The sequence below is a fragment of the Cervus elaphus genome, chromosome 33, assembly GCF_910594005.1.
Source record: "Cervus elaphus chromosome 33, mCerEla1.1, whole genome shotgun sequence".
Taxonomy (NCBI): domain Eukaryota; kingdom Metazoa; phylum Chordata; class Mammalia; order Artiodactyla; family Cervidae; genus Cervus; species Cervus elaphus.
In genome coordinates this window covers 43,516,903-43,538,764 of record NC_057847.1, presented here as the reverse complement: position 1 = coordinate 43,538,764, position 21,862 = coordinate 43,516,903, and the positions used below count along the sequence as shown (strand labels likewise).

The 21,862-nt window shown below is 36.5% G+C and overlaps 1 long non-coding RNA gene across 1 annotated transcript in view; it reads left to right on the top strand.

The window, feature by feature from the left end:
- The first annotated feature begins 531 nt into the window (after positions 1-531).
- Positions 532-21,862, top strand: part of LOC122688546 — a 153,933-nt gene continuing 132,602 nt past the window's right edge. Inside the window, exon 1 of the long non-coding RNA XR_006339498.1 lies at positions 532-623. This is a non-coding gene — a long non-coding RNA (uncharacterized LOC122688546). The remainder of the gene's footprint in view (positions 624-21,862) is intronic.

Sequence of the window (21,862 nt, the reverse complement as noted above, 5' to 3'; positions counted from 1 at the left end):
CTGGTAAAGAATCTGCCTGAAATGCAGGAGACCCTGGTTTGTTCCCTGGGTTGGGAAGATCCCCGGAGAAGGCAGAGAAGGGAATGGCAACCCACTTCAGTATTCTTGCCTAGAGAATATCATGGACAGAGGAACCTGGCGGGCTACAGAACACGGGTCGCAAAGAGTTGAACAGAGATTTGAAAAGACCCTGATGCTAGGAAAGATTGAAGGCGGGAGGAGAAGGGGAGGACAGAGGATGAGATGGTTCGATGGCATCGTCAACTCAATGGACATGAGTTTGAGTAAACTCCGGGAGTTGGTGATGAACATGAAGGCCTGGCGTGCTGCAGTTCATGGGGTCGCAGAGAGTCGAACACAACTGAGCGACTGAACTGAACTGAGCAGCTAATACTTTCAATTTAACTTCCTGCTGGCTGAGCCAGGCTCTGTTTCACCAGGCTGGCTATTTGGCTTGAGGCTCCCAGCCCTGGTGCCTATTATTGGTGGGAAGGACCAGGTGTTGACCATTGATGAGCAAGAGGAAGGATCCCAAGATGGCGGCTGCCCCACCGTCTTCATTCCAAGGAGATCCGAAATGAGGCCGCTGCCTGTGTGTTTGTCTCTGGAACAAGCTGCAACAGGTAGGTCTGACCCCTGCTGCTATCAGATTACCACTTTTGCCCTAAGTCTCCATGTACATGAGATTTTGTGTGCATTTACATCCCATGGACGGAGGAGCCTGGTAGGCTGCAGTCCATGGGGTCGCTAAGAGTTGTACACGATTGAGCATCTTCACTTTCACTTTTCACTTTCATGCACTGGAGAAGCAAACGGCAACCCACTCCAGTGTTCTTGCCTGGAGAATCTCAGGGACGGGGGAGCCGGGGAGCCTCGTGGGCTGCCGTCTGTGGGGTCGCACAGAGTCAGACACGACTGAAGCAACTTAGCAGCGGCACACACAAGAGAAAAGAAGTCTCCGCTTCCCCCAGCGCTGTGGGGCTCCTGAAGGTAGGCTCTACTGGCCGTTCCCTACTTGTTTGAATGGCCCCCATACAAAATAACAAATACGAAGTCTGGTGAGGACGTGGAGAAAATGGAATCCTCCTAGACTGTTGGTGGTAATCTAAGTTGTGCTTTCCAGCCATTGTGGAAAACAGTGTCAAGTTTCTTAAGATACTAATAATGAAAATACCATGTGACCCAGTCGTTCCACTCTAGGGTATATATTTGAAAGAACAAAAATGAAAAACAAGAAAAGCCCATTAATTGGTTGAGTCTTGCCCCGGGTCATACATATGAGGCCTTACACCAAGGCCTCTGAAGCAGAGCCCAGAATCAAGTTATCTCTGAAGCTGATTGAGCCGCTTTGTAACCTTGGCAAAACTCCCCTGATAATCACTAACATGCTTCCTGACTCGCAATTAAGTAAGGATACCCACTCCAGTAAACATCCTCTAGTGCCCCAACTAATCACCTAACACCAACTTTCCTGCAGGAATTTCCTTTGTCTTGAGGCTATAAAAATTGGCTATTAACCCAAGAAAACTGTCCACTCTCCTTGGTCTGTCAGAAAGTTGGCCTGCTGGGCTCACAGTGCCCACTTTATCTTTGCTCTTTGTTTTTAATTAACTCACTTCTGAAATGCTCTATGTTTGGAAATTATTTTCAAACCTGTGCTCAGAGTACTTCAGCATAATTCAAAAGATACATGCACCTCAATAGCAGCATTGTTTGCTGAGATACAGAAGCAACCTAAGTGTCCATCAATAGACAAATCAGTAAAGATGTGTATATATACAGATATTTTACATATATATATATATATAATGGAATACTACTCAGCCATAAAAAAGAATAAAATTTTGCCATTTGCTGCAACATGGATGGACTTGGAGAGCATTATGCTTAGTGGAATAATTTGGACAGAGGAGGAAAAATACTATATGATATCACTTAAATGTGGAATCTAAAAAATACAGCAAACTAGTGAATATAACCAAAAAAAGCATACTAATAGATACAGAGAACAAACTAGTGGTTATGAGTGGGAAGGGGGAGAGGGGTAATACAGGAGTAGAGGAGTAAGAGGTACAAACCAATTGGTATAAAATAAGCTACAAGGATGTGTTTAAAACATGGGGAATACAGCTAATATTTTATAACAACTATAAATGTAGTATAACATTTAAAAATTGTGAATCACTATATAGTACACCAATAACTTATATTGTACAGCAACTATACTTAAATTATTTTTAAAAGTTAGTACTTTTTAAAAGTATTGTTATTTAGGAACTATGAAAGCTATTAAAATGATTACTTTATATAAAAATACAGTCTATTTTCCTGCTCCAGGGTTCTTGCCTGGGAAATCCCATGGATATGTGGGCTCAGTCCGTGGGTCATAAAAAAGTCAGACATGACTTAGCAACTAAACAACAAATTATTCCAAAGAACAGTCTTAAGGAACAGTAATAATTTTCTTACAGTATATATAAAAATGATAATTTTAATATATTATTGATAGGGAAAAAATGTACCCTAAAAACTATAATTTTGTAAATGGATTGAAATATCCTTTGTGTGGTTTAAAATAACATTGGATGGAATCTCACGAAAATTACAAGCCTTAAGGAAATTTAATGTCCTTTCATCTTGGCCAGTACCTCTTGGTTCGTTTCGTCTTTTCTGTTTCTGTTCAATGAAGAAGCAAGTGATCACAATGAACTTTAGACAGTTCTTTATTTGCCTGGGACTCATGGTTTGAGAACTATTGACTTAAGAGATGAAAATCTTATCAGGTTACAGTTGCATGTGGAATAAAGCAAGATTGACCTCTATTGAAATTTAGTCTCAAAACAACAAATCCAATAAGCATCAGAATCTCTTTGCTCTTCCATTCTTATTTTCCCTCTGCTTAGGGTAAAATCAAAGTGATCCTTTCTTCACATTCAAGGTTTATTTAGTTATCAGAGTAACAGATAACATATGAGATCAGAGTATTATTGCTTCAAAAATCTGACAAACTATTTTTTTAGAGAATAATAATGAGATATAATTTTTTTAAAAAAAAGAATTTGTAATATGAAGGCATTAAAAAATCATACTGAGAACTCGGTGTAAGTTAGAAAAAAAACCCTAATTTCATTAGCTACAGTATTAACAGACTTCACACATAGTCTGCACCTATATATTGTGTTTTAAATTCTTAGTACTTATTTAACACTTTCCTGCATAATGGAGAAACCAAGGGCCTGAAGGCTTTCATAAGTATGCAAGCATGTTAGTTTACAGTAAGAACTGCAAAACTCAAGACCATAGGGAACAGTGGAATAAACAATAAAATTAATATCATGAATGGGACACGTTTTATTTATTTAATTTTTAAAATATTTCAAGTTGATATGTTGCATTTTCATTTTTATTCAGTTGAAGAAAATTTCTTTTGTTTTTGGCCATGTGGCATGTGGGATCTTAGTTCCCCTGACCAAGGATCAAACTTGCGCATCCTGCATTGGAAGCATGGAATCTTAACCACTGGACCACCAGGGAAGTCTCAATGGGACACATTTTAGAAAGGGCTTATTATAGATAGAATGCAACAGTTTATAATGTTTATAACCTGGCTTGAGAACAAAAGTAAATGGAGATAGACAGTATTCCTTTAGCTGGTTATTTTACTAAAACCCAAGTCAAGGAAGTTGTCCAGAGAGAATATAGTCAATCACAAAATCATGTCACAGGGGGAAAATAAAATCGCAGTTTATAAATTAGTGTCTCAGCAGCTGAAATCTAGATCAGAATATGTGTGTCTGAATCTTTGATCTCCCACCTGTTAGTTGGATAGTTCTGGGAATGTCATTTCACACCTCTTGTGCTAACAATGGTGATGATAATAGTAGCAGTACTTTCTCATAGGATCGTTTGAAGATCAAATGAATTAAGATCTGTGAAGTGTTAAAACATCTGATCCTTGTAGGTATTCAATGGTTTATTGTTATTAATGGGTGAAGAAAAAATGAAAAAAACTAGCTAATGAGAACAGGGATGAATAGTTAAAGTATTGGCAAATTTTAAGCAACAACATGGTCAGAACATATTCATTGTTTTTGCTTCATCTAAAAATCACATTTACAATAGTATATTCAGAACAATTTTTAAAATGTATCTATAATAGATTAAAGGTGATATTTTCCAATCAAGAAGATTAGTTCAATTCTTATAGTATGTGCAGATTAGAGTTATAGGAAAATTTATTACAAGCATATTTCAAGGATTCTCAAATTTTGGAAAGTTTATGAATACACCTCTCCTCTTCTGTATCCATTAGCCTTGTTACATATCTTCTCTTCTTTGTTTCTCAGGTTATTTTGGATTTTGAACACACTTTAATCTCCAAATTATTTCAATATTTCACACTAAAATGTTATTCTTTCCTAAAGAGTGCCCTCAGGATATATTTTATATTATTTAAGTGTTGCCTAGATTTTATTTTGGTCAATCATAGGTGATACCAAAAGTTAACTTTAGGTTATTATATAGTCTATTCCAAAAGTGTTTCAGGTAGATTGAACCTACTGGGTTAGAGTTCTTTGGTTTTTTTGTGGGAACTTTATTTGCATCAACATTCGTTAGTTTTCATACAGAATTACCAATTCCCTGGAACAATTTTAATATAAATTTTTCCTATTTTATAATTTCACATTATGATCTGCATCATTTAAACCAAGTATAAATAAAGCAACTGTTCTGAACAAAGCAGACAAAGGAAGCAGTTGCCTAGCAACAGAAATCACAGAACAGATCCTGAACTCCTACTCAGATGGAAGCTTCCTACCCCAGCCCGGTGGTGAAAACATTTCTTAGTATCCATTCTCTCACCGTACATGCCCCTCACATTGGGAGAAGAAGCACCTTTTGATCCTGCTGTTAGATGGAATTGGAAATTATTAGGCTTCACTAGAGTTTGTACCATTTTCTTTGAGGTTCATGAATTACTATATTGGAAATGATGAATAAGTTACATGCCTGACATGCTCTTACTTTTGTTTTAGAGCTGAGTGACTGTGTACCTGAGAATTATTCTCAATGCTCAAGGGATGACCATATGGGCTGAGATGGAGATTAAAATGCATCTGAATCTGTGTGTGAACAAATCCAAAACAAGCACTGGGGCAGCCTAGAAACCAAATCAGCTTCATGCACCCTTATTGGAAATGCTGCTGTAAACAGCTCTGAGAATTGTGTATGAGGCTTTGTGATCCCATGCAAATTACAACTAATTTAGGTTTTAATTCATATCATAATTCCCTGTGTTTGGGCATAGGAATCTTCAAAAATGATGACAGATTTTGTTTTCTTGCCTTGTGTGTATGTGTGTGTTTTAAATTTCTCCCTTAAATTGCTATATTAAGAAAGACCAGTATATTTTAAATTATTTAGAGATTGTTAAGATTTTTTTTCTTCATAGATGGCAGGTGAACATTATGGAACTGGATGTATCTTAATTTCTGTTTCTTTGTATGATATTATCATTGGCCTTTCTAAGTCCTCCTGCATTTAAAATATTTACTTAGCTAGCAATATTTTTTTGAGTGCCAACTATATGTCTAGGGCTTCCCTGGTGACTCAGAGGGTAAAGTGTCTGCCTGCAATGCAGGAGGCCTTGGTTTGATCCCTGGATCAGGAAGATCCCCTGGAGAAGGAAATGACAACCCGCTCTAGTACTCTTGCCTAGAGAATCCCACAGACAGAGGAGCCTGGTAGGCTACAGTCCATGGGGTCGCAAAGAGTCAGACATGACTGAGCGACTTCACTATATGTCTGGTTATGTCTCATGAATAAGTCAAGCCTGGTCACTGATGCTAAATCTATGGGTCAATTCATGTATAGTTTCAGGGTGGATGAGTCTGGAATGCCCTCCCAAGTGGGCAAACTAAAACTAATTCAAGCCCAAAGTACCAACCTGAGTGGAATATAAATGAAAAAGATCATTATAGATGGGGCATGAAATGTTAAGGGGAGATCATATGAGATCACAGGCAAAAGAGACAGACAGCAGAACAGGAGCCAAAGTGTTTATGGAAACATGAAGAGAGTGTAAAGTGTAGTGAGGGATATGGTTGAGGACCCAGATCTCGGACCAAGTAGTTGATTTTTAGCGAGGACTGTCTGTGTGGATGTGGCGGTGGGCCAAATCGGTGGCTGAAAGTACCATGTTGCAGTCATGCCAGGCATTGTGCTCCAGGTTTTGAAGATCAAGGGAGTAAAGGAACTATGATTACTGCTCTCAAGAATTCATAATTAAATAGAAGATGAACATGTAAATGAGTGATTCCTATGGAATACAGAAAGCTCAAGAACAGAGATAGTCCCAAGGTATATTGCAAAATAAAAAGGAGTGGGGGGAATAACACTGCAGAGGGAGGTGTAGTCAGAATATGTTTTGCTTACATAGATGGCACTTTCTATTGGTTCCAGAATAGTTCAGTTCAGCTTGCTGGAAAGGAATTTCCAGGTATCTCTGCGCAGAGGTTCAATATCCACTGCACAGTGGTATCTACTTTCCAAAGATATGACTTCCCACAATTCCTAGAGCCCTATCAGTTTCTATCAATTATGTAACTTTTCTCATCTATCCAAATCAAGACTCCTCTAAATCTTGCTCTCTCAGAGCAGTTGTCCTTTCTCCCTCTTGAATATAAATGCCTATATGTTCTTCCAAAACTCTTTTTCATTTCAGTAAAGTAGCTTCTTTCTTTAAAGACTGCACAAATGTAACAGAATGTGAACAGTTTAAGGGTACTCAATTAAATGTTCTTTGTCACTCTATGACTGTTTTCACTGTTTAAAACTTACTATGAAATGAAAACAAGCATATATCTAGAAAAACCCACTGGAACTGGCCAAAGTGCTAATTATTTATTTACCTTTTACCTCTATAATTCATTGTGGTGAAATGCATGTGATCAGCATGGGGATTTATTGCAGGTAGATGATTCCTCTGATAGAATGTTCCAAGTTGCCCACTTTATTAAAGTCTCTATTTATATTGTAGACTCATCTTCCTTGAACTTCCACCTTATTTAGTAATGCAGAATCCATTTGGTTCGAACTTTAGGACATTGTCCTCTTCCTAGTGATATTTTCTTTCTATATGGTATGTGGCATTAGAAAACACCAGAAGCTCCTTGATTTGGAAATTCAGTTATACTATGAAATTAAACTATGATCAGTGACATCAGGAGTTGTTCATTTATCCCTGAAGTGGTATTCTTCCTTGAAAGGAAAAAGCACAGGAAATTGAAGATTTAAGATGGCTCTGGTTTTGACTTCATCATTTACTTACCATATGGCTTTGTTAGATAGTTAGGGATCTTGGAGGTCAATTTCCTTTGCTGAAAAATGAGAGTTATATGTAAGTCTCAGAGCTAGTATCAGGCTTAACTGAGATCAGCAAAACAAAGGGATCTAGCACATAAGAGCTCAACAAATGCTGGAACCTCTTTCTTTAGTTTCCCCATTTGCTTTATTCTGGTCCAATCAGTCTTATTCCTGAATGGGATATTGGTGGGATATCTATTAATGCTAATTTGTCAATTTAAGCACTGAATACTGTCAGTGGTATAACAATGTTAGTGGTATGTCAGAGATTTGTTGTTGTTCATACCTCTGCTCTAGTGAAAAGCGACCTGCTGAAAGATTTTCATCCCTTTAAATTTTGTGTTATCTAGTAATGTTTTTCTTATTGTGAACCTGACATTCCAAATGCATTCTCCTTATTTCTCAGGTCCCACCTGCATAACTGGCAAGTGGAGATTTTTTTTTTTAATTTACAAAAGTCTGCAGCCTTTTTAAAATAATATTCACATATAGCGGTATCTATGACAATTAAACTTGGCCTTCAGAAGTCTACCTCCTGCTCCATAGCCTTGACATCTGAGAAGTAATGTTTCATATATATTGATAAGACTGCACTGGTAGTTAGGGATTTGTCCTCTTCAGTTTTGAAAGAGTTGTTTCACTACATTTCTATTTGTTCATTTGTTTTTTCATTAACTCATAAATTGCTTACTTATTCATCAATTGTTTAATGAATGCTGATTATATTCCACATGGTCTTCTACTTGCCAGTCTTTATGTTGCAAAGCATAGACTCTGACTTTCACTTTCCCATAATAACGTACTTAGTAAACTGTCTTACACATTATGATCACTCAATTCTCCTGAAAATAATGCTTGGGAAAGAATTACTTTAATACATTTACTTTACCATTTTCTGGTCTCCTATGATTTGATGGATAAAACAGGAAAGGAGATGGGTTAGTGGATATTATTAATATAAAGGCAATAACATAACATTTTTATATGTTGTATGTATTGATCTTTTATTACTGGAAACTGGTCAGTTGTGTTGCATCATACTCATGCCACATCTTTGTCAATTCAGTGTTTGACTGACATTTTTTATAAACAGCAAAATAAACAGCAAAATTTGGTAACTGACTATAGAATAATGCAAAAGTTGGATTGTTTTGGGAAATACCCGGAATACCCTGAAATATCTGGAAATACCCTCAAATGAATTTTACAGATGATATCAGTAAATGCCAAAGGACAAAAGAACAATAAATTACCATCATAAGGCCAAAATAATTTAATATAATGACTCTCTTTCTCTTCTCTCTCTATTGAGAAAGAACGTTTTCACTGTTAAGTGATCATCTTCAAAATACCAATTCCTCTTCATTTTTTGAAAGTTGTCAGTATGTATAGTCTGAATACAGTCAGTGAGTAAATATCAGAATGCTGTTTTGGGGGGTTTTTTTGGCCATGCTTTTGGCTATGGGATCTTAGATTTAGGACCAGAGTTTGAACCTGGCCTCCCTAGCAGTGGTAGTACAGAGTCCTAACCACTGGACTGCAAGGGAATTCCCCTGATAGATTTCTACCTTAGATTGCATTTTCTTCAAGCTACAGTGAAAGTTATATACTGGATCTTACTAGATACTTATCTATTAAATTATCCTTAGTGTGTAAAGTTTAAATAATTAATAACACATTTTACACAGTTTAGTGCAATAAAAGTAATTTGATTTCATTTTATACATGATGAAATTAGAATTTAAGAGACTATGAAAGACTTGTCCATTTCCAACCCACAACTTCTAAACCTGTGTATCCACTATCACTCCATCTGTGATTAATTTCTATTTCCTAACATGACTGATTTTTGTTGGGGCTATATAAATGTATCGATAGTCTTACAAACAACACATAAAAATAAGACCTGGATTTTGCTGACCAAATCAACACCATTTGTTGAGACATGCATATTCTTGCTTTCAAATGTACACACAGCCTTTTCTCCACACAAATGCTTTCCAAAGGATAATTTAGAGGTTCTACCCATCAGAATCACATGGGAAGTCTGACAAACGAATATTTACCTGCCATTTAAACTACCTGGATAAAATTCAATGGGAGTAGGAACCTGGGAACTTATCGTTTTAACAAGATTCTCTCATCATTGTTATGTACACTAAAATGTGAGATCAGCCGCTAAGTGATTGTGATTGTGCCATTCCCACAAGATGAGAATATATTTCCCAACACTTTTGATTGTCTGGAGAAGTTGTCCAGGCATGCAGAGCATCCAGCCATTAAGAGCTTAGCAGCTCAAATAATCCTCACAAGAATAGATGATACTCAATAGTATAGCACAGTAAAATCCTTTCAGAGGAAAAAGAAACCTACACAGAGCACGGAATGTATTGTCTCTGCAAACTGGGAAGTTTCAGTTTCAGGTGTCTATGAAACTGGGAAGCACATTCCTGGGAAAAGTGAATTTCTTTCAAGTGTGATCAGCCTTATTATATATACAAAGGAATATATTTGTAAGTTTGAGTCTGAAATACCAATCTGCTTTTTAAATATATATTTTACTTTTCTGAAAAATGCAGTAAAGAATCAACTAAGAAATTGTCTATATGGTCGATTGAATAAAAAGTTGTCTAATACAAATATATCAAATATACAAATAAAATGTGGGTGACATATGGAATTTAAAATTTTTCTGAGAGCCACATAATAAAAAAAGGAAAAAAATAAACATGTTAGGTTCATGAATCAAGGCAAATTGGAAGTGGACAAACAGGAGATAGCAAGAGTGAACATCAACATTTTAGGATTCAGCAAACTAAAATGGACTGGAATGGGTGAGTTTAACTCAGAGGAACATTATATCTACTACTGTGGGCAAGAATCCCTTTGAAGAAATGGAGTAGCCATCATAGTCACAAAAAGAGTCCAAAATGCAGTACTTGGATACAATCTCAAAAATGACAGAATGATCTCTCTTCATTTCCAAGGCAAACCATTCAATATCATGGTAATCCAAGTCTATGCCCTGACCAGTAATGCTGAAGAAGCTGAAGTTGAACGGTTCTATGAAGACCAACAAGACCTTTTAGAACTAACACCCAAAAAAGATGTCCTTTTCATTATGGGGGACTGGAATGCAAAAGTAGGAAGTCAAGAAACACCTGGAATAACAGGCAACTTTGGCCTTGGAGTACAGAATGAAAACAGGGCAAAGGCTAATAGAGTTTTGCAAAGAGAATGCACTGGTCATAGCAAACACCCTCTTGCAACAACACAAGAGAAGACTCTATACATGAACATCACCAGATGGTCAACACCAAAATCAGATTGATTATATTCTTTGCAGCCAAAGATGGAGAAGCTCTATACAGTCAGCAAAAGCAAGACCAGGAGCTGACTGTGGCTCAGATCATGAACTCCTTATTGCTAAATTCAGATTTAAACTGAAGAAAGTAGGGAAAACCACTAGACCATTCAGATATGACCTAAATTAAATCCCTTATGATTATATAGTGGAAGTAAGAAATAGATTTAAGGGACTAGATCTGACAGAGTGCCTGATGAACTATTGACGGAGGTTTGTGACATTGTACAGGCGACAAGGATCAAGACCATCCCCGAGAAAAAGAAATGCAAAAAAGCAAGGTGGCTGTCTGAGGAGGGCTTACAAATAACTGTGAAAAGAAGAGAAGAGAAAAGCAAAGGAAAAAAGGAAAGATATACCCATTTGAATGCAGAGTTCCAAAGAAAAGCAAGGAGAAATAAGAAAGCCTTCCTCAGTGATAATTGCAAAGAGATAGAAGAAACAATATAATGGGAAAGACGAGATCTCTTCAAGAAAATTGGAGATACCAAGGGAACAGTTCATGCAAAGATGGGCTCAATAAAGGACAGAAATGATATGGACCTAAGAGAAGCAAAAGATATTAAGAAGAGGTGGCAAGAATACACAGAAGAACTGTACAAAAAAGATGTTCATGACCAAGATAATCATGATGGTGTGATCACTCACCTAGAGCCAGACATCCTGGAATGTGAAGTCAAGTGGACATTAGGAAAAATCACTACAAACAAAGCTAGTGGAGGTGATGGAATTCCAGTCGAGCTGTTTCAAATCCTGAAAGATGATGCTATGAAAGTGCTGCGCTCAGTATGCCAGCAAATTTGGAAAACAGCAGTGGCCACAGGACTGGAAAAGGTCAGTTTTCATTCCAATCTCAAAGAAAGGCAATGCCAAAGAATGCTCAAACTACCACACAATGGCACTCATCTCACATGCTAGTAAAGTAATGCTCAAAATTCTCTAAACCAGGCTTCAGCCATACATAAGCCATGAAATTTGAGATATTTAAGCTGGTTTTAGAAAAGGCAGAGGAACCAGAGATCAAATTGCCAACATCCGTTGGATCATCCAAAAAGCAAGAGAGTATCAGGAAAAAATCTATTTCTGCTTTTTGACTATGCCAAAGTCTTTAACTGTGGATGACAATAATCTGTGGAAAATTCTTCAAGAGATGGGAATACCAGACCACCTGTCCTGCCTCTTGAGAAATCTGTATGCAGATCAGGAAGCAACAGTTAGAACTGGACATGGAACAACAGACTGGTTCCAAATAGGAAAAGGAGTACGTCAAGGCTGTATATTGTCACCCTGCTTATTTAACTTATATGCAGAGTACATCATGAGAAACGCTGGACTGGATGAAGCACAAGCTGGGGTCAAGATTGCCAGGAGAAATATCAATAACCTCAGATATGCAGATGACACCACCCTTATGGCAGAAAGTGAAGAAAACTAAAGAGCCTCTTGATGAAAGTGAAAGAGGAGAGTGAAAAAGTTGGCTTAAAGCTCAACATTCAGAAAACTAAGATAATGGCATCTGATCCCATCATATCATGGCAAATAGATGGGGAAAGAGTGGAAACAGTGACAGACTGTATTTTTGGGGGCTCCAATATCACTGCAGATGGTGACTGCAGCCATGAAATTAAAAGACATTTACTCCTTGGAATGAAATTTATGACCAACCTAGATAGCATATTAAAAAGCAGAGACATTACTTTGCCAACAAAGGTCCATCTAGTCAAGGCTATGGTTTTTCCAGTAGTCATATATGAATGTGAGTGTTGGATTATAAAGAAAGCTGAGCATGGAAGAATTGATGCTTTTGATCTGTGGTCTTGGAGAAAACTCTTGAGAGTCCCTTGGACTGCAAGGAAATCCTACCAGTCCATCCTAAAGGAAATCTGTCCTGAATATTTATTGGAATGACTGATATGAAGCAAAAGTCTAAACTTTGACCACCTGATAGGAAGAGCTGACTCATTTGAGAAGACCCTGATGCTGGGAAATATTGAAGGTGGAGGAGAAGGGGATGATAAAGGATGAGATATTTGGATGGCATCACCGACTCAATGGACATGAGTTTGAGTAAACTCTGGGAGTTGGTGATTGACAGGGAGGCCATCAGGGCCTTCACAGGGAGGAGGATGCATTTTAATTCTATATTTAACTAGTTACAAAAATTTTAATTTCTACATGCAATCAATATGAAAATTATTAATGAGATAGTTTCATCTATTTAATGTCAAGTTTTCAAAGTCTGATATGTATTCTTGCACTTTTAACACATCTCATTTCAACCTAGCTGTATATCAAGTGTTCATAGTTACATGTGTCTAATGACTGTCATATCAGACTGTGCAGTTCTAATAGAAGGAAAAAAGTTTTATTCAAATCTTGTGATTACCACTTCTATTCCTGGTGATGTCTGTCACATCACATAACTTTTAGAGTGGTAGTTTTCTCATTTGAACAAATTAAATTAGGAATAATACATAATGTATATCTTATAAGATGTCCATGTCAGTTGATCTATAAACACAAGGAACCAGTTATTTCTATACATGTATATGCTGGTGTGCCAGTATCAGGAATGGCTAAAAAAAGGAAATTTCCATCATCAAGTTTAATAAAAAGATAAGTTTATGTTAAAATTATCCAGGAAGTTAAGGGCATAGAAATATTCTTTGCAGGGTACAGAGATAAAGTTTATGAGCCTAATGGTGGAATTATAATTTTGGCTTTTTGTCATGAAGTTCCTTTTATTCTCACAGAAATGGTGTATAGATGGCAGAACAACAGTATCTGCTGCATAACAATGTGCCATCAATCTGTGCTTTGGTTCATGAAGGCAGATAAGGACAGCTAAAAACAGCCCGATTCCAGTGAGTTATTGGGCAGCTTAGTTATCCATCAACATCCTAGATCTACAAATTGGAAGAGTCATATCTTTACAGATCACCTCACCAGGAAAAGAAAAATATCTGAAATGTCTTATATTTTGGCCACATAACACTCACTAAAAGAAGTTCACCTCGCCACTTCAGACCTTTATAATGAGTATGGAAAGGTATTGGCATTATGAAAGACATATCTGAGATTATTTCCTTTTTTTTTAATTTAAAAGATGAGGCTGTTTCTGAACACAAAAGTATTAGCTATGCTTCATTGTGTTCTGGGATTGTATGATTTATAGCATAATTTGTGTCACGAAATGACAAGGGGATAAAAGGATACTTATATTTTATTCAGACATTTCATGTAAGGAGAGTGGATTCTAATGTATTTTATTAATTTATTTATAGGAAACATGTATAGTGAAGCAAAAATTGTACAAAATTAACTACTGAAACAGGTTTAATAGCTACTAGTTTATTTGTGAACTGTAAAGGAAAAAATAAGTGGAGAGATACAAGGAGGCTTGGGTTTTCTTACTTTGATTTGGAGGAAAATTTTTGAATCTAAAGCTGTAAATGGCAAGTTTTGTTATACTCAAGTCTACTGAAATTCTTGGCATTTTTGGCTTTCAAAAATCATTATTGTATGAATCAGTACAGCCTAATATTTTTGATTTTTTTTTGAGAGACAGTTTAGGAGTTTGCATTCTCTAACCCATTCTTTCTAGGGTCTGAATACACAGATGGCTAATAATTGAAATTATGTGTCATGGCTTACCTTATTTTTGCTTGTTTATTCAGTCTGCATTGTTTCTTTTGGAGCTTCGCATGTCCAAAATAGTGAAACAAATCAGTGTGTCTTTTGTTTTCAGCAGAACGATCTCCAGAGGTAATTGCCTTGAAGCTAATGATGTAGGTTATTCTTCCCACATGTGTGACATGCCATGGCTTGACATGATTTTGCTTGCAATTCTCAGAGTATGAGGCCCAGACAGCATGTACAATATTCACAGCAAGGATTAGAGACACCTTGTTGAAAGCAAAACAAAGAATTGAAAATAGCAAAGCACACATCCCACTTTTTCTTCACTTATTTTTTCTCATTATCACAGATTATTTTCCAGAAATGGCTTCTTAGCAGATGATTCTCTGGTACAAAATCTTTTAAAGTTCACTTTATCTCTCTTGGGCTAGTTTTAATTTAGGGTGGTTGAAAGTGTTGATTATTAACATTGCCCCATTCAGATACCTCAGCAGGCATCTTCTGAGAGTCAACAAAACTGTGATGCTGTGGTGGGGTTTGTATAGATGAAACAGTTTACTTTAAGGGACTATTATCCTTACGAAGCTTATAAAAATAAGAAATTAAAATGTAGGGATTCTTAAGAGCTATACAAAAAGTGTTTGAGATGCAACATACATGATTAATAAAACCTGGATTTAAAAATCATTGTACAGTTGTTTCTTGATATCTGTAGGGCGTTTGTCCCAGGACTCCCATAGACATGAAAAACCATAGATGACTAAATCTTTTATATAAAATAGCATAGTAGTTGCATATAGCTTATGCACATCCTTTCATATACTTTAAATTATCTCCATATCATTTATAGTACAATAAAATATAAATATAATATAACATATAAATAGTTGCAGATACAACATAAATGCTATGTAAATAGTTGTAATCATGTGGCAAATTCAAGCTTAACTTTTTGAAACTTTCTGAAATTTTATTTTTCAAATATATTTGATCAGTATCTGAGAGTGACTGTATCTGCAAAAAACCTTGTTTGTAATGAGTGCAGAAAATACTCATAACAAATAGCTGTGTCATTCTTACTACCCATGAAGCACTGTGTTAAAATCCAAGAAGAGTAAAATCTAGTTTCTAAATTCATAGGGCTTGATATGGTGGAAAGCAATCACACAGGAATAATTTTAGTACAGTAGTTTCTCCCCCCCCAACCAATTCACAGGGGTTACTTTGCAAGAACTCCAGTAGACGCCTAAAACCTTAGATAGTAACAAAGCCTGTATTTACCATGTTTTTTTTCCCCCTATGATACATACTTATGATGAAGTTTAATTTATAATGTAGGCACACTAAGAGATTAACAGCAATGGCTAATAATAGAACAGAACACCTATAACAATATACTGTTGATATAAGTTATGTAAATGTGGTCTCTCTTTTTTCAAAAGATCTTATTGTACTATACTCACATTTCTTGTGATAATGTAAGACAATTAAATACCTGTATGTTAAGATGAAGGGAGATGAATGACATAAGCATTGTGATATAGTGTTAAGCTGTTTTGACCTCCAGTCAATGTATCATGAGGATGGGACCAATAAGCCACAATGACAGCAATGGTTGGATGTCAGGGGCAGACAGTGTTGATGGGTGAGGATCCTAAGTGGACGAAGTAGGTGGGATGGGTGAAAGATTTCATCACACTACTCGATTTAAAACTTACAATTTTTTTCCTGGTATTTTCCTTTTAATATTTTCAGATCTATGTTGACTGTGGATAACTGAAACTGAAAAAATCAAAGCAGCGATGAGGGTACAGCGTACTGTAATACATAGAACTATTTAATAGAATCGTGGCTGGGTCATTTTTCTCTGAGGAGAAGGGTTCTGGAGTAGACTTGACTGAAGAAGCAATACCTGGATGAATCTGGAGGGATGAGTAAATGTTTGCTAAGTTGACAAGAGGAAGAAAAATATTCCAGGCAGAAGAGCCTGCAAAAGAGAATATGACTCATTTAGTGAAACATGGGATGCTAAGGAATATATGGGAATATATAAGACTGTTTATAGGAAATAGGTGCAAACCAGATCCTGAAAAGACTAGATTTGCTTGCTATATTTAAAATCGCTTCTTTGTGGCTCATTTAAAATAGGAGATTGTTACAATTAATTTCTTTCATTGAAAAAATACTCTGCTTGAAAGTTCTGTAGACATAGAATGAGACTTGGAGGGGGGGGGGTCTAGCTAGAAAGCAATCATATCAGTAATAATCTAAGTAAGGGATGGGGTGGATAAAAACTAAAGTAGTGGAAGTGAAAATAGAAAAGAGCTGGATTATAGAGATATGTCAGAGTCAGAAATGACAAAATGATTTCTGCATGGATATGGAAATTGAAATAAGCCAAGAAATTAAACTATAATTCCTATATTTGAAGATTGGGCAATTGTTTGAAGATTGGGCAATTGGATGGATGTTCAATCCTCAAACAAAAATCCTAGTATATACGAATAGAGGCAAGTTCAAGATGTGGGGTGGCTGCTGTAATTTTTATTATATTTGGTGTCTAGTGCATGAGGAAACCGAGGTGTGCACTCATAAGAATTCAAAAAGGATCCTAGAACTAAAAACTTCTTAAGAAGTTCTAGGAGCAATCTATTCCTTTTATCCTTATGTATTATTCTATGGTAGTGCTGACTCTATGTCTAAAGGAGTCTCAGTTCAAGACTGCAGGTACTTTCTTCCTCTGCTATCCTCCCATAGTTATTGCAAGTTCAAGCTCTTTTTGTTGGAATTGTGAAGCAGTTTTCACTGAACAAGTAGTGAGACAAAATATGAATAATAAAAAGTTAGAATCCAACAGGTGATTTGACAGAATCATGGAAGAATGATTGGACAATGAATGTGGTAGTAATTCGTCCTAGAGACCCTTTGAAAGTGAAAAGCAGTCGCTCAGTCATATCTTACTATTTGCGATCCTTTGGACGATATAGTCCATGGAATTCTCCAGGCCAGAATACTGGAGTGGGTAGCCTTTACCTTCTCCAGGGGATCTTCCCAACCCAGGGATTGAACCCAGGTCTCCCGCATTGCAGGCGGATTCTTTACCAGCTAAGCCACATGGGAAGCCCAGAGACCCTCTACAGGCTTCCAAAATCTATTTCACTATAGGGGACAGAAGTACTAACTAAATTTTAAACTGCAAAACTCAAAGGCTCAAACAGAGATTGATAAAACCACAGAAACATAGATAGCTTATTCACTGAGTCCAGTTGGCTTACATGATGTTTTCCATAGCTCTTCCTTCCTTCTGGAATCAGAATGAGTTAATGCCAGTACATTATGTCTGTCTGAGTAGGTGAGTACATTTTATGAATTTACAATAGTATTATAATCTCCACATCTCTACAGATAGTCAAGATCAGAGAATTTTTGTAATGAAATTGTGACCCTGGAAGCATGCCATGCAATATGCATTTTTGAACCTAGAGACGATTGAATTGAGGATCTCATGGTTTTCTAGGATAAAGAGAAATAAATGAAGAAGGACAGAATTGCCCTTCTTACATTCTGTTAATGCGTGAATCCACATGCCTTTTGAAGGCAGATTCTCCTCTCAAGGTGATGAGATGTTGCATGTGCTGGGGGTGAGGTTTTTGTGTGTCACTTTAGGCAAAATTAGATCTAAGCCAAGTTTATATTTGGCATCCAAATTTGCCTTTTCCCTGCCTTTCTGCCCAGTCACACTGGCTGCCCTCCCACTCCACCCCTCCAGACACTGTGTTATACTCCTTTCTTATGTTCTCCGCCCTCAGTCTGCCAAAAGCTTCCTTCAAGAAGGAACTGGATAAACTCCTTCACATTACAGCTCATATTCTTGATGAGGCTTAAAATGTTTTTTTTTTCCATTTGTTTTTGAGGGAGGAGATTAGCTTTTCCTTCAGCTGTTGGAAGGAAATGTTGGTATGAGTGAACCTGAAAGATAACAGCAAAATGGGTGATTACTATTGTCATCTTTCGTGGGCCTGCTTACCATCACCATACTCTTATTAACAGGCAGCATTGAAACACAATTGCTCTGTTTGCCTCTCTGCTTTTGCACCTAGAAATGAGGGAAAGTATGCTAAAAGTTATTCAGATATCCAAATTGGTTTCCTTACTCCCTGCTTTTTACCGGTGACCTATGGGGATATTCCAGGAGGTTATCCACTGTTAGATTAGTTTTCTCTCCTGATGCTTTGTTTTGCATTTCTTTTCTTTTTTTGCAGCAAGCCTAGTGGCTAAACATATTCTGCTTTCTTCTCTATGTGTTCTGTAACATTCTATCACATGGGATTTTTTTCCATTCTAAATCTATTCCCCACTCCTCACCATATAGTCCAGGCTTCTTTCCTTAAAAGAAAAAAAAGTACTTAGTTATCCCTGCGGGGCTGCATGCCAATCATAAGAGTAATAGCTAACAAAGTTAAATTCTGAATAATAACTCCTTTGAAGCCTCATTAAGGGCCTTATCAATAGCTCCATATACCTACCTACAAAATCGTTCATAGAATTGTCCTTTTCCCTGGTTCAGTAAAATGATCTCAGATTGCTGAAAGCTGTCTGTGAAAAATGCAAAATTATTATTATATTTTTAAACTAAGAATTATAAAACTAAAAAATAAAAGAGACATTCTAATTGGTAGATTTTTAAAGGAGGACATAATTAAAACCTCTGTAAGTAAACAAAAATATTACATGTATATTCTTTTATACCTACATTCAAGAAATATATCAACCTAGCTGTACTGATTGATTAAGCATCTAGACATAGAAGAGTCTAATTTTTTTCTGAAAGCATCATCAAAGAAACATGAATATGGATAAGTATATATATATATATATAGACCAAAAATAAAATAAGCAGTCATTAAACAGATGGATACTTTTATTCACTTTTTAGTTCCTCAATATTTTTCATTGCAAACTCATGTCATGTGCATGTTTTAAAAATACATAAATGTATATTTATTCAGAGTATATTAACTATCAGTGAAAATATTTTATTCTTCTCTAGCTATTCCTCCTTAAATCCTTTTTCCCCCATCAAAAAATCAGGTGTTCAGGAAAGACAATGCACATGGTGAGTAGGAGGGACAGGACTGGTTCAGTCCAAACACAAAGTGTCCTTATTTGGCCTTCTTTGAAGCTGATGTTAGGATTGTTTGAGTAGTTATTTTCATCTTTAAAATGTATGCCCAGGAGACCTAGTATAATTTGTTTGATAGAGGAATTTTAGAACATTCCTAGGCGCCAAGTTATTTTCCCCCTGTGACTGTCAATTCCCAAATTCTTATTCAGATTTGCAGAAAAATGATTTCAGAGAATTTAGCAAAACTGAATTTTTCCCCCGGAGATCATTAAAAGGACATTTTGTGGACTTAATCAAGGAGATACCTCATTTGTAAAATGGTACATTGGGAATAGCCATCTTCCACCCACCTCACTTCCCTTATAGTAACTGATTATGCGAAACCTCAGAAAATTGGGGGAAGGAGTACCCCCCAAAATAAAGATGGCTATGGATTAAACAGCAGAAACTGAATAGACATCTCCTCTAGAGAGTCACCACCTTAGTGCAGTGAGGGCTGATGGTGGGCACAGCGTAACTCTTGGAATTGGATTTTGGATGGTCCAGACATTTCATAAAACATAACATCTCCTGCAATATAATCATAAAACCAAAACCTTTAACTGAAAATTGTCTACTGCTTGTATAGTTTACTTAAAAAAAAAATCAATGCAGCATTCAATCTGTTGTGGTAACTGTTGTGTGAGGTATGAGATAAGGAGCAACATCCTGAAAACAACAACTACAAGTGGTTCAACTGTATGTACTGAAGATTGTTCTATTTTGTTTTGCTCTTCTTGGATTTCAGGATCTGGCTTTAACTTCAGAATGTGATTTTTTTTTTTTCTCGAATCACTCCAGAAATATCCATCATACTGATTTTAACAGTCTTATATAAATTGTTCCTGTTGATTTCAATTTCCAATTTGTTGATATTGATGAGTCTCTTTGATTTGTTTCCAACATCTCTCAAAGGAGGAATGATTGCGTTTGTACTTGTGGAGAGGAAAGTAAATCATAGACTTGAAAAATGGTTTCTATTTCTTGAGCTCTAAGGAGTCATGTTCCTTACCCACAGTAGCTTTTGATTATATTAAAGCTCTGAGGTGATAATTTGAGAGAGAATATGGATATGAGAGAGAATATACTGGATGGCTTGCCCCGGGCACTGCTGTGATTCTTGGGCTCCAGCTCTCTGCTTACTCTGGGGGTGTCCTGTCAGACTCCAGCCTCAGAGCAGTGCTGGCTCCTTTAGCTGTGTCCCTGCTCTCCAGTCTGCTGCTCTGCAAGTAAGGGAGAGTTTTATTCAATTAATTTCATTTTGACTACATCCACATTTGCCAGCCTTCATTTCCTCTGTTCCTAGGTCTCTGGAGGATTCTGTTGGGAGACAAATGTGTTTTGTTATTGTTCATGTTTTCTTGCTTCTTTTATTTAAATGCCTCTGGCCTTTGGTTTCTATTTAGGGTAGTATGTTGTGTTCTTTTGAATAAATTTTGCTCTCAGCCTACAATCATCTGCTGTATTCCATCTAGAATATCCTCACACTCTTACCATGATATTATATTATGTACTTCTCCTAATTTTACTTTAAAAAGTGTATTTATTGTGTACTTTCCCATGAATTTGAGGAGGGAGGATAAGTTACTGGAACTTTTTCTTCCTTTCTGATATATTCCTTCTCTATCTTCCTTCACCATCACTTATTCTACCTGCCTTTTACCTTCACATATGATTTTGAGTGTGTGTAAAATTTATTAAGTTTGGTTTTGTTTTATCTTTCTACTGAGTATTTGTAAACCTACTTTGAAAGTTGGTATCCAAATAATTGTGACCAGATCACAACTTGTTCTATGATTTTTCTTCTCTTCAAATATAATTGTTTACTTTTGTTTTCCATGTTAATCACATTTTCAAATTTACTGAAAAAGAGATACTGAAAAAGAGATGGTTTTTAATGTCCACTGTTTGCATTTTTTTAACTTAAGTTTGGAAATTCTTTTGCTTTGATGAAGTGAAAATCCTGAGTTTCCTCTCCTATTACCCTAAGAGATATATATTATTCTCTTAGAGAATGTATATTCCCTGAGTCCTTGGATTTCTGGAAATGTCCAAGTATTGCTTTTACACAAGAAAAACAACTTGGAAGGATATAAAATTGTATGAACATGGAACAAATATTTCAGCTGATATTTCTTCATTGTCCTCCAGCGTTTCTTATTGATTGCCTGTTTGTGGACTCACTCATTATTCACCCATGTGCTAGTTAAATTCTCTTCCTAGAATTGTAACTGGGGGTGGTAGAGGGAAGGTTTATGTGCAGATCTCCTAGCAAAATTTCCAGGTCTCAGTAGGCATTCATCCAACTTCCCTCTGTTCCTCTGAAGTGC